This window comes from Pongo pygmaeus, chromosome 12 (assembly GCF_028885625.2).
Source record: "Pongo pygmaeus isolate AG05252 chromosome 12, NHGRI_mPonPyg2-v2.0_pri, whole genome shotgun sequence".
NCBI lineage: Eukaryota > Metazoa > Chordata > Mammalia > Primates > Hominidae > Pongo > Pongo pygmaeus.
The window spans coordinates 76,956,444-76,970,067 of NC_072385.2; positions in this window are offsets into that span (position 1 = coordinate 76,956,444).

The following is a 13,624-nucleotide window of genomic DNA, read 5'->3' on the forward strand; positions in this document are numbered from 1 at the left end:
TCTTTTGGCTGCATAAATGTCTTCTTTTGAGAAGTGTCTGTTCATATCCTTCACCCACTTTTTGATGGGGTTGTTTGTTTTTTTTCTTGTAAATTTGTTTGAGTTCATTGTAGATTCTGGATATTAGCCCTTTGTCAGATTAGTAGGTTGTGAAAATTTTCTCCCATTTTGTAGGTTGCCTGTTCACTCTGATGGTAGTTTCTTTTGCTGTGCAGAAGCTCTTTAGTTTAATTAGATCCCATTTGTCAATTTTGGCTTTTGTTGCCATTGCTTTTGGTGTTTTAGACATGAAGTCCTTGCCCATGCCTGTGTCCTGAATTATTCAACATTCTTAAAGTGAAGAATTTTCAACCCAGAATCTCATACCCAGACAAATTAAGCTTCATAAGTGAAGGAGAAATAAAACCCTTTACAGACAAGCAAATGCTGAGAGATTTTATCACCACCAGGCCTGCCTTACCAAAGCACCTGAAGGAGCACTAAATATGGAAAGGAACAACAGGTACCAGCCACTGCAAAACAAATGCCAAATGATAAAGACCACTGATGCTATGAAGAAACTACATCAATTAACCGGCAAAATAACCAGCAAACATCATAATGACAGGATCAATTTCAAACATAACAATATTAACCTTAAATGTAAATGGGATAAGTACCCCAATTAAAAGACATAGACTGACAAATTGGATAAAGAGTCAAGACCGATTGGTGTGCTGTATTCAGGAGACCCATCTCATGTGCAAAGATGCACATAGGCTCAAAATAAAGGGATAGAGGAAGATCTACCAAGCAAATGCCAAGCAAAAAAAAGCAGAGGTTGCAATCTTAGTCTCTAATAAAACAGACTTTAAAACAACAAAGATCAAAAGAGACAAAGAAGGCCACTACATAATGGTAAAAGGATCAACTCAACAAGAAGAGCTAACTATCCTAAATATTTATGCACCCAATACAGGAGCACGCAGATTCATAAAGCCAGTCCTGAGAGACATACAAAGAAACTTAGACTTCCACACAATAATAATGGGAGACTTTAACACCCCACTGTCAATATTAGACAGATCAACGAGACAGAAGGTTAACAAGGATATCCAGGACTTGAACTCAGCTCTGGACCAAGCAGACCTAATAGACATCTACAGAACTCTCCACCCAAAATCAATAGAATATACACTCTTCTCAGCACCACATTGCACATATTCTAAAATTGACCACATAATTGGTAGAAAAATACTCCTCAGCAAATGTAAATAATAGAAATCACGACAAACTATCCCTTAGACCACAGTGCATTCAAATTAGAACTCAGGATTAAGACACTCACTCAAAACTGCACAACCACATGGAAACAGAACAAGCTGCTCCGGAATGACTAATGGGTAAATAACAAAATGAAGGCAGAAATAAAGATGTTCTTTGAAACCAATGAGAACAAAGACACAATAAACCAGAATCTCTGGGACACATTTAAAGCAGTGTGTAGAGGGAAAGTTATAGCACTAAATGCCCACAAGAGAAAGAAGGAAAGATCTAAAATCAACACCCTAATATCACAATTAAAAGAACTAGAGAAGCAAGAGCAAACAAAATCAAAAGCTAGCAGAAGGCAAGAAATAACTAAGATAAGAGCAGAACTGAAGGAGATAGAGACACAAAAAACCCTTCAAAAAATCAGTGAGTCTAGGAGCTGGTTTTTTGAAAAGATCAGCAAAACAGACAGACCACTAGCAACACTAATAAAGAAGAAAAGAGAGAAGAATCAAATAGATGCAATAAAAAATGATAAAGGGGATATCACCACTGATCCCACAGAAATACAAACTACCATCAGAGAATACTATAAACACCGCTATGCAAATAAACTAGAAAATCTAGAAGAAATGGATAAATTCCTGGACACATACACCCTCCCAAGACTAAACCAGGAAAAATTTGAATTGCTGAATAGACCAATAACAGGCTCTGGAATTGAGGCAATAATTGATAGCCTTCCTGGCAAACTGAATCCAGCAGCACATCAAAAAGCTTATCCACCACAATCAAGTTGGCTTCATCCCTGGGATGCAGGGCTGGTTCAACATACATAAATCAATAAATGTAATCCATCACTAAACAGAACCAAAGACAAAAACCACATGATTACCTCAACAGATGCAGAAAAGGCCTTCCACAAAATTCAACAGCCCTTCATGCCAAAAACTCTCAATAAACTAGGTATTGATGGAACGTATCTCAAAATAATAAGAGCTATTTATGACAAACCCACAGCCAATATCTTACTGAATGGGCAAAAACTGGAAGCATTCCCTTTGAAAACCAGCACAAGACAAGGATGCCCTCTCTCACCACCCCTTTTCAACATAGTATTGGAAGTTCTGGCCAGGGCAATCAGGAAAGAGAAAGAAATAAAGGGCATTCAATTAGGAAAAGAGGAAATTAAATTGTCTCTGTTTGCAGATGACATGATTCTATATTTAGAAAACCCGATCGTCTTAGACATGAAGTCCTTGCCCATGCCTATGTCCTGAATGGTATTACCTAGGTTTTCTTCTAGAGTTTTTATGGTTTTAGGTCTAATATTTAAGTCTTTAATCCATCTTGAATTAATTTTTGTATAAGGTGTAAGGAAGGGATCCAGTTTCAGCTTTCTACATATGGCTAGCCAGTTTTCCCAGCACCATTTATTAAATAGAGAATCCTTCCCCATTGCTTGTTTTTGTCAGGTTTGTCAAAGATCAGACAGTTGTAGATGTGTGGCATTATTTCTGAGGGCTCTGTTCTGTTCCATTGGTCTATATCTCTGTTTTGGTACCAGTACCATGCTGTTTTGGTTACTGTAGCCTTGTAGTAAAGTTTGAAGTCAGGTAGCGTGATGCCTCTGGCTTTGTTCTTTTGGCTGAGGATTGACTTGGCAATGTGGGCTCTTTTTTGGTTCCATATGAACTTAAAGTAGTTTTTTCCAATTCTGTGAAGAAAGTCATTGGTAGCTTGATGGGGATGGCACTGAATCTATAAATTACCTTGGGGAGTATGGCCATTTCCACGATATTGATTCTTTCTACCCATGAGCATGGAATGTTCTTTCATTTGTTTGTATCCTTTTTTTTTTTTTTTGGAGATGGAGTCTTGCTCTGTTGCCCAGGCTGGAGTGCAATGGCGCAATTTCAGCTCACTGCAACCTCCGCCTCCTGGGTTCACTGGGTTCATGCCATTCTCCTGCCTCAGCCTTCCGAGTAGCTGGGACAACAGGTGCCTGCCACCACACCCGGCTAATTTTTTTTTTATATTTTTAGTAGAGACGGGGTTTCACCATGTTAGCCAGGTCTCGATCTCCTGACCTTGTGATCCACCCGCCCACCTCGGCCTCCCAAAGGGATGGGATTACAGGCGTGAGCCACCGCGCCCGGCCTGTATCCTCTTTTATTTCATTGAGCAGTGGTTTGTAGTTCTACTTGAAGAGGTCCTTCACATCCATAGTAAATTGGATTCCTAGGTGTTTTATTCTCTTTGAAGCAATTGTGAATGGGAGTTCACTCATGATTTGACTCTCTGTTTGTCTGTTATTGGTGTATAAGAATGCTTGTGATTTTTGCACATTGATTTTGTATCTTGAGACTTTGCTGAATTTGCTTATCAGCTTAAGGAGATTTTGGGATGAGATGATGGGGTTTTCTAAATATACAATCATGTCATCTGCAAACAGAGACAATTTGAATTCCTCTTTTCCTAATTGAATGCCCTTTATTTCTTTCTCCTGCCTAATTGCCCTGGACAGAACTTCCAACACAATGCTGAATAGGAGTGGTGAGAGAGGGCATCCCTGTCTTGTGCCAGTTTTCAAGGGAATGCTTCCAGTTTTTGCCCATTCAGTATCATATTGGCTGTGGATTTGTCATAAATAGCTCTTATTATTTTGAGATATGTCCCATCAATACCTAATTTATTGAGAATTTTTAGCATGAAGGGCTGTTGAATTTTGTCAAAGGCCTTTTCTGCATCTATTGAGATAATCATGTGGTTTTTGTCTTTGGTTCTGTTTATATGATGGATTACATTTATTGATTTATGTATGTTGAACCAGCCTTGCATCCCAGGGATGAAGCCCACTTGATCGTGGTGGATATGCTTTTGGATGTGCTGCTGGATTCGGTTTGCCAGTATATTATTGAGGATTTTTGCATCGATGTTCATCAGGGATATTGGTCTAAAATTCTCTTTTTTTGTTGTGTCTCTGCCAGGCTTTGGTATCAGGATGATGCTGACCTCATAAAATGAGTTAGGGAGGATTCCCTCTTTCTCTATTGATTGGAATAGTTTCAGAAGGAATGGAACCAGCTCCTCCTGGTACCTCTGGTAGAATTCGGCTGTGAATCAGTCTGGTCCTGGACTTTTTTTGGTTGGTAAGCTATTAATTATTGCCTCAATTTCACCAAAAGCAATGGCAACAAAAGCCAAAATTGACAAATGGGATCTAATTAAACTAAAGAGCTTCTGCACAGCAAAAGAAACTACCATCAGAGTGAACAGGCAACCTACAGAATGGGAGAAAATTTTTGCAATCTACTTACCTGACAGAGGGCTAATATCCAGAATCCACAATGAACTCAAACAAATTTACAAGAAAAAAAAAAACAACCCAATCAAAAAGTGGGCAAAGGATATGAACAGACACTTCTCAAAAGAAGACATTTATGTAGCCAAAAGACACATGAAAAAATGCTCATCATCACTGGCCATCAGAGAAATGCAAATCACAACCACAATGAGATACCATCTCACACCAGTTAGAATGGCGATCATTAAAAAGTCAGGACACAACAGGTGTGGAGAGGATATGGAGAAATAGGAACACTTTTACACTGTTGGAGGGACTGTAAACTCGTTCAACCATTGTGGAAATCAGTGTGGTGATTCCTCAGGGATCTAGAACTAGAAATACCATTTAACCCAGCCATCCCATTACTGGGTATATACCCAAAGGATTATAAATCATGCTGCTATAAAGACACATGCACACGTATGTTTATTGAGGCACTATTCACAATAGCAAAGACTTGGAACCAAGCCAAATATCCAACAATGATAGACTGGATTAAGAAAATGTGGTACACATACACCATGGAATACTATGCAGCCATAAAAAATGATGAGTTCATGTCCTTTGTAGTGACATGGATGAAGCTGGAAACCATCATTCTCAGCAAATTATCGCAAGGACAGAAAACCAAATACCACATGTTCTCACTCATGGTAGGAACTGAACAATGAGAACATATGGACACAGGAAGGGGAACATCACACACTGGGGCCTGTTGTGGGATGGGGGGAGGGGGGAGGGATAGCATTAGGAGATATACCTAATGTTAAATGACGAGTTACTGGGTGCAGCACACCAACATGGCACATGTATACATATGTAACAAACCTGCACTTTGTGCACATGTACCCTAAAACTTAAAGTATAATTTAAAAAAATAAAAAATATATATATATAAAAAGAAAAATAAAAATTTATGTTACACACACACAAAAAAAAAGAGAAAAGAAGAAAGATATTGCCTAAAGATGCCAATGAGAGGTTGCAGAATTTGCTGATGTGTACATTGGAGAGGGCCATAAAGAGGGTGATGGGCAATTCTTTTGTTATTGGTAAGAATCCAAGTGAAAAATGTGTATTACAGACACTTTTTACCCTAGGATGACATCTGTGGATGCTGCTAACTGATCAGAACTTGCTGCATGTTGCTTTGTGGTCATTTTATTTCTGTGGTAGTTCTAGATGTAAGGTTTTCCTTTTGTTTTTCACTTCTTATGTATCTTTAGTCATAGCAGGAAGGCACAACAAACAGTCTTTCCCATCTTCATAACCCCAAATTACTTAAGACTTTGCCATAGTACTATTTATTTCTGCCTGATCAAATTCCCAGCACGTAACAGAAGCTGCTGCTTTCATTCTTGTATTGCTGAATCTATTCATATAACAGAGTATGAACAGATTAGTGGATACCACTAAATATTAGTAAAGTGAGCAAATGAGACTGCTTTAGAAAAAAGGCTCACCTTATGGGACATTTGAGACTCAACTCTAAATCAATCTTATTGGAGTTGTGTCTTTCTTCCAGTTCTGATATATATTTTTTTAAATTTTAAGACAGGGTCTTGCTTTGTTGCCTAGGCTGGTCTTGAACTCCTGGGCTCAAGTGATCCTCCCACCTCGGCTTCCCAAGTAGCTAGAATTGCAGGCATGTGGGCACCACTATACTTGGCCAGTTTTGATATTTATAACCCCATCTCTTATTCCGAATCATCAAGGATGAATATATGTTTAAAACTAAAGTAAATATAATTTTAGTTTTGAGCAGTTTTTTGAGACCTATGGAGAAAATAGCTATCTGTGGTAACTTGAGTCAAGACTTAAGATTTTATTAATATGTTTTATTCATTGAGATCAGCCACAAATTATGTTTTATGAGGTAGGTTTCAAGAATTCATCAGTTGAAATATAAATAAAAAAACAAACAGGGAAAGATTCAAAGGTGTGATTATCCTTTCCTTGTATGAAAGTATACCTTCCACAAATTTTATACAGATAACGTTTGCAAAATTATAATCAGACATTTCAGTGTATTTCTGATATGCATTTTTAGCAATCACAACCAGTATCTTGTTGGATACAGGGGAAGTTGCAGAAAGAAATTATCTTTATATGAATAGTATAGTACTTTGATCACAGATTAACAAGGTTGTGAGGGAGCCTTGAAGGTCATTGTTGTTATTCCATTTACTATTGAAGACTTTTGCTTTTATCGTCTATTGAATCAAACACATTCTTGGGTACAATCAAGGAGTCTAAAGTTTGCTTGTACTTCTAGAAAAAGTACAGCCTCACAAAAAATAACCTCTTGAGCCCCTCCCCATCTCCCTTCTAAAGTGACAGATAATCTCACACCTGCCAGGCCCTTCTGCTTGCCTTTTACATACTTATATACAGTTTATTCTTCCAGAGCAAGATTTCCCAGCCTTGGTGCTATTGATTTTGGGCTGGGTAATTCTTTGTTTCTGGGCCTGTCTTGTGCTTGCCTCAATCAAATAAATGCCAGTAGTATCCACCCACACAGTTGTGACAACTCAAACCCAAAATGTCTCCAAATATTGCCAAATGTCCTCTGGGAGGGCAAAATTGCTTCTGGTTGAGAATAACTGTTCTAAAGATATGCTTACATGAGCCACTAAGGGGAAAAATGGTGAACGAACTTTAATTCTGCAACCTCACTAGTATTTGGATTAGGTTTTCATGCATATAAATATATTTGGGGTTATACTAAAAAACTCATGATGTAGGGATCTTTTTTAACAGAAGTATTCTGTCACGGGACTCACCTTCTGTGTTCTGACTCTGACAGCAATATCAATATGTGAACCACTTTTCCATGCTGGGGGCCGAAAATACTGCCATGAATGAAAACCAGTTTCTTCTCTGAAAGAGAAGGCACTCCTGGGACTTTATGTAAATCCTTGACCAAAATGAAACTTAACATAGATCAGCATTAACTGTGTACCCTGTCAGTGATGAACATTACTACTGGCATTCATTAATGAAAGACATCTCATGTGTGTATATTTATTCCTATGAATAAGAATCTTCCTTGCTCTCTTCTTCTTGTATCATTATTAAAGGATGAATAATACCCAGAGAGGTGGTTAAAGCTACTTAATTGGGATATGAATAAATGAAATGTTCAATTAAGAAGGCCAAATGCCAAGGATTTGAATTAGTTTAATGCTTTTCTAGGACTTGACATAATGCATTACTGGTGGCTAGCATTTACAAAATACTTTGCTTTATGAGAAACAGGGTTAATTGTTAAGCTTTGGCTTAAAACCATCTAATCTGTTATCACTTTGTTTTATATTTTTTGGTTTTTTATTCATTGCTTAAATTTGTAGAGAGGAGTCCTTATTTCAATAAGGTGTCTCCTACCTTAGGATATTCCAAACCTTTATTATTCACAAATGCTCTTATTTGATTCCAAGTTCCATATATTTTAATATACTGTGCAGCTACAAGGTTGAAATGATTTCTAAATTGGCATCTTTCAGTTTTTTCAGTGGCTTGCACAAATTAAGAAAATGTTATTCTGCTTATCAGGAGTGAGCTTGTTGTAGCTTGTGATGTTTGTGCTGGTCTTTAAAATATCAGCCATAGAATCATTTATTGTGCAATCAAATAAACTGGAATGCTTCTAACACTGGCTGAATTTTCAGGCTTTTTTTGTGAAATAAAATAATAAAGAATAGAATAGTAATAAAAACCAATTGTACTGATGCATGACATACATTTGCATTGCTCAGATTTGTTCTGCTTCTCATTCCTCCAACTATTTCAGAAAAAGCCATCTAAAGTAGAAACTTGGTAAGTTTTTTAAAATAAAGCTTATGGACAATAATCCTTAAAAAGATAATATTTAAAAAAAATTTGAGGCATGTATTTTTAGAATTCTTCAAATACTCTGAAATAAAAGAATAGGTAGAATCATAATTTTTAGAACAGATAGTGATTTTATGGGTAATTCAACACAAAGCTTTCATTTTACTTATGAGGATACTGAAATTAAGATAGGTTAATTGACTTACAAAAGGTCTCTCAGACAGAATAGGCACAATAAAGAATTGCGAATTCCTAATCTATTGGTATTGGTTTTCTTGCACATGACCTTTCTACATGAACTTCAGGGTTATCTTTTCTGAATATTATTATGTGTTTTAAAGTCAGGGATACAGAAGGCTAAAATAATATTTTCTTCACAGCCAAAAGTTTTGTTTATCAATTTTAAGGGTTATTTTAATGGTCCTTGATATATTATGACATTTGGAGATTCACATGCACATCACAAGTGCAATTGGACACAGGTAAGTTGTATGACCCAAGTGTTCAACCAGAATTTGATTCCTTTCTGTCTCTAAAGGTATACATTTTGAGATTTATATAAAGAAAATACCTTTAGCATTGTTTGTACATCCACCAATAATGTTTTTTAAAAATATAATTTAATCTTAATGTTTCAATTCTGAGGAGTGGGCACATGGGGTTTGTTAAATTGTTCTATGTATTTTTTGTTTTGTTTTCAAATAAATTAATTTTGTAAAGTCAAAAAAGTGAAATTATGTGTTAAAATAGTTTTGCTATAATAAAGCCAGTATTGCTCAATAGAATATTGTCTTCTTATGATATATGTTCAGTATAACTTCAAGGGATAGAAACTTGCTACTATGAACATTCTTAGAAAAAATAATTCTGTAACAATATAGTAACATCAGTAACAATTTAAACATTAAGTCTCTCTCCCTTATGGTGGTATAAAGTGTATATAAGGAGGTATCTCATTGTGATTTTGATTTACATTGTCTTCATGACTAAAGATGTTGAACATCTTGTCATGTGATTTTTTGTCATTTGTATATCATCTATTCAAATTTCTTGCCCATTCTAAAATTAGGTTATTCCACTCCTAGATATATGACCAATAGTAAGTTTAAAACGTCATGAAAACTGTTGAATACAATGTTCGTATTAGCTTTATCCATAACAGCCAAAAGAGAAAACAATCCAAATGTCCATTAACTGAATAATGGATAGACAAAATGTGGTATTGTTTTATCGCCAAACAATATTTCACATATAATGAAATATTGTTTGGCTGTAAAAGTAAATTATTATATGTGAAATATTGTTGGCAGTAAATCAAGTATTGACATATGTTATAACATGGATGAAATTTGAGAGCATGCTAAGTGAAAAAGAAATAAAAAATTATATGACTACACATCATTTAATTCTGTTTATATAAAACTGTTGGAATAGGCAAGTCAATACAGACAAAGTAGATTAGTAGTTGCCTAGGGCTAGGAAGAGAGGGAAATGGGGTATAACACTAAAGTGTATATTTTTTGTGGTGGGTGGCTGGTGAAAATATTCTAAAATTAGATAACTGTGGTTGTCACATGGCTTCGTGAATGCATTCATTTGTTCTCACACTGCTAATAAAGACATATCTGAGACTGGATAATTTATAAAGGAAAGAGATTTAATTAACTCACATTTCAGCGTGGCTGGGGAGGCCTCAGGAAACTTATAATCATGGCGGTAGGGGAAACAAACACATCCTTCTTCACATGGTGACAGCAAGAAGTGCCAAGCAAAAGGGGGAAAAGCTCCTTATAAAACCATCAGATATCGTGAGAACTCACTCGTTACCAGGAGAACAGCATTAGTGTAGCCACCCCCATGATTAAATTACCTCTCACCAGGTCCCTCCAACAACAAATGGGGATTATGGGAACTACAGTTCAAGATGAGCTATGGGGGTGGGATCACAGTCAAACATATCAGCGAATATCCTAAAATATTGAACTGTAAACTGTTTTAGTATATGTGCTGCCACAGAGAGCCATGAACTGTAAATTTTAATAGGATAAATTTTATAGTATATGAGTTATATCTCAGTAAAGCTGTTTGAAAAAGGAAAAAACTATATACTTATTATAAAAATAATACAATTTTCTTCTTTAATAGTTTACCAAATAATAAAAATGAGAATTTTTTTTATTATACCTTAAGTTCTAGGGTACATGTGCACAACGTGCAGGTTTGCTACATAGGTATACATGTGCCATGTTGGTTTGCTGCACCCATCAACTTGTCATTTACATTAGGTATTTCTCCTAATGCTATCCCTCTCCCAGTCCCCCACCCCCTGACAGGCCCCGGTGTGTGATGTTCCCTGCCCTGTGTCCATGTGTTCTCGTTGTTCAACTTCCACCTATGAGTGAGAACATGTGGTGTTTGGTTTTCTGCTCTTGTGATAATTTGCTTAGAATGATGGTTTCCAGCTTCATCCATGTCCCTGCAAAGGACGTGAACTCATCATTTTTTATAGCTGCATAGTATTCCATGGTGTATGTATGCCACATTTTCTTAATCCAGTCTATCAATGATGGACATTTGGGTTAGTTCCAAGTCTTTGCTATTGTGAATAGTGCTGCAATAAACATATGTGTTCATGCGTCTTTATAGTAGCATGATTTGTAATCCTTTGGGTATATACCCAGTAATGGGATGGCTGGGTCAAATGGTATTTCTAGTTCTAGATCCCTGAGGAATCGCCACACCGACTTCCACAATGGTTGAACTCATTTACAGTCCCACCAACAGTGTAAAAGTGTTCCTATTTCTCCACATCCTCTCCAGCACCTGTTGTTTCCTGACTTTTTAATGATCGCCATTCTCACAATGGTATCTCATTGTGGTTTTGATTTGCATTTCTCTGATGGCCAGTGATGATGAGTATTTTTTCGTGTGTTTTTTGGCTACATAAATGTCTTCTTTTGAGAAGTGTCTGTTCATATCCTTTGCCCACTTTTTGACTGGGTTGTTTGTTTTTTTCTTGTAAATTTGTTTGAGTTCATTGTAGATTCTGGATATTAGCCCTTTGTCAGATGAGTCAGTTGCAAAAATTTTCTCCCATTCTGTAGGTTGCCTTATCACTCTGATGATAGTTTCTTTTGCTGTGCAGAAGCTCTTTGGTTTAATTAGATCCCATTTGTCTATTTTGGCTTTTCGTGTTTTAGTCATGAAGTCTTTGCCCATGCCTATGTCCTGATTGGTATTGCCTAGGTTTTCTTCTAGGGTTTTTATGGTGTTAGGTCTTACATTTAAGTCTTTAATCCATCTTGAGTTAATTTTTGTATACAGTGTAAGGAAGGGATCCAGTTTCAGCTTTCTATATGTGGCTAGCCAGTTTTCCCAGCACCATTTATTAAATAGGGAATCCTTTGTTCATTGCTTGTTTTTGTCAGGTTTGTCAAAGATCAGATGGCTATAGATGTGTGGTGTTATTTATGAGGCCTCTCTTCTGTTCCATTGATCTGTATATTTGTTTTGGTAACAGTACCATGCTGTTTTGGTTACTGTAGTCTTGTAGTATAGTTTGAAGTCAGGTAGCATGATGCCTCCAGCTTTGTTCTTTTTGCTTAGGATTGTCTTGGCTTTGTGGGCTCTTATTTGGTTCCATATGAAGTTTAAAGTAGGTTTTTCTAATTGTGTGAAGAAAGTCAATGATAGGTTGATGGGGATAGCATTGAATCTATAGATCAGGTTGAGCAATATGGCCATTTTCACAATACTGATTCTTCCTATCCATGAGAATGGAATGTTCTTCCATTTGTTTGTGTCCACTTTTATTTCGTTGAGCAGTGGTTTGTAGTTCTCCTTGAAGCGGTCCTTCACATCCCTTGTACATTGGATTCCTAGGTATTTTATTCTCCTTGTAGTAATTGTGAATGGGAGTTCACTCATGATTTGGCTCTCTATTATTGGTGTATAGGAATGCTTGTGATTTTTGCACATTTATTTTGTATCCTGAGACTTTGCTGGAGTTACTTATCAGCTTAAGGAGATATTGGGCTGAGATGATGGGGTTTTCTTTTTATTTATTTATTTATTTATTTATTTATTTATTTATTTTCTTATACTTTAAATTTTAGGGTACATGTGCACAATGTGCAGGTTTGTTACATATATATACATGTGCCATGTTGGTGTGCTGCACCCAGTAACTCGTCATTTAACATTAGGTATATCTCCTAATGCTATCCCTCCCCACTCCCCCCACCCCACAACAGTCCCCAGAGTGTGATGTTCCCCTTCCTGTGTCCATGTGTTCTCATTGTTCAGTTCCCACCTATGAGTGAGAACATGTGGTGTTTGGTTTTTTTGTCCTTGCGATAGTTTGCTGAGAATGATGGTTTCCAGCTTCATTCATATCACTACGAAGGACATGAACTCATCACTTTTTATGGCTGCATAGTATTTCCTGGTGTATATGTGCCACATTTTCTTAATCCAGTCTATCATTGTTGGTCATTTGGCTTGGTTCCAAGTCTTTGCTGTTGTGAATAGTGCTGCAATAAACATACGTGTACATGTGTCTTTATAGCAGCATGATTTATAATCCTTTGGGTATATACCCAGTAATGGGATGGCTGGGTCAAATGGTATTTCTAGTTCTAGATCCCTGAGGAATCGCCACACTGACTTCCACAATGGTTGAACTCGTTTACACTCCCACCAACAGTGTAAAAGTGTTCCTATTTCTCCACATCCTCTCCAGCACCTGTTGTTCCCTGACTTTTTAACAATTGCCATTCTAACTGGTGTGAGATGGTATCTCATTGTGGTTTTGATTTGCATTTCTCTGATGGCCAGTGACGATGAGCATTTTTTCATGTGTCTTTTGGCTACATAAATGTCTTCTTTTGAGAAGTGTCTGTTCATATCCTTTGCCCACTTTTTGATGGGGTTGTTTGTTTTTTTCTTGTAAATTTGGGACATAGGCATGGCAAGGACTTCATGTCTAAAACACTGAAAGCAATGGCAACAAAAGCCAAAATTGACAAATGGGATCTAATTAAACTAAGGAGCTTCTGCACAGCAAAAGAAACTACCATCAGAGTGAACAGGTAACCTACAGAATGGGAGAAAATTTTTGCAATATATTCATCTGACAAAGGGCTAATATCCAGAATCTGCAATGAACTCAACATCTTTTTTCTAACAGATGAT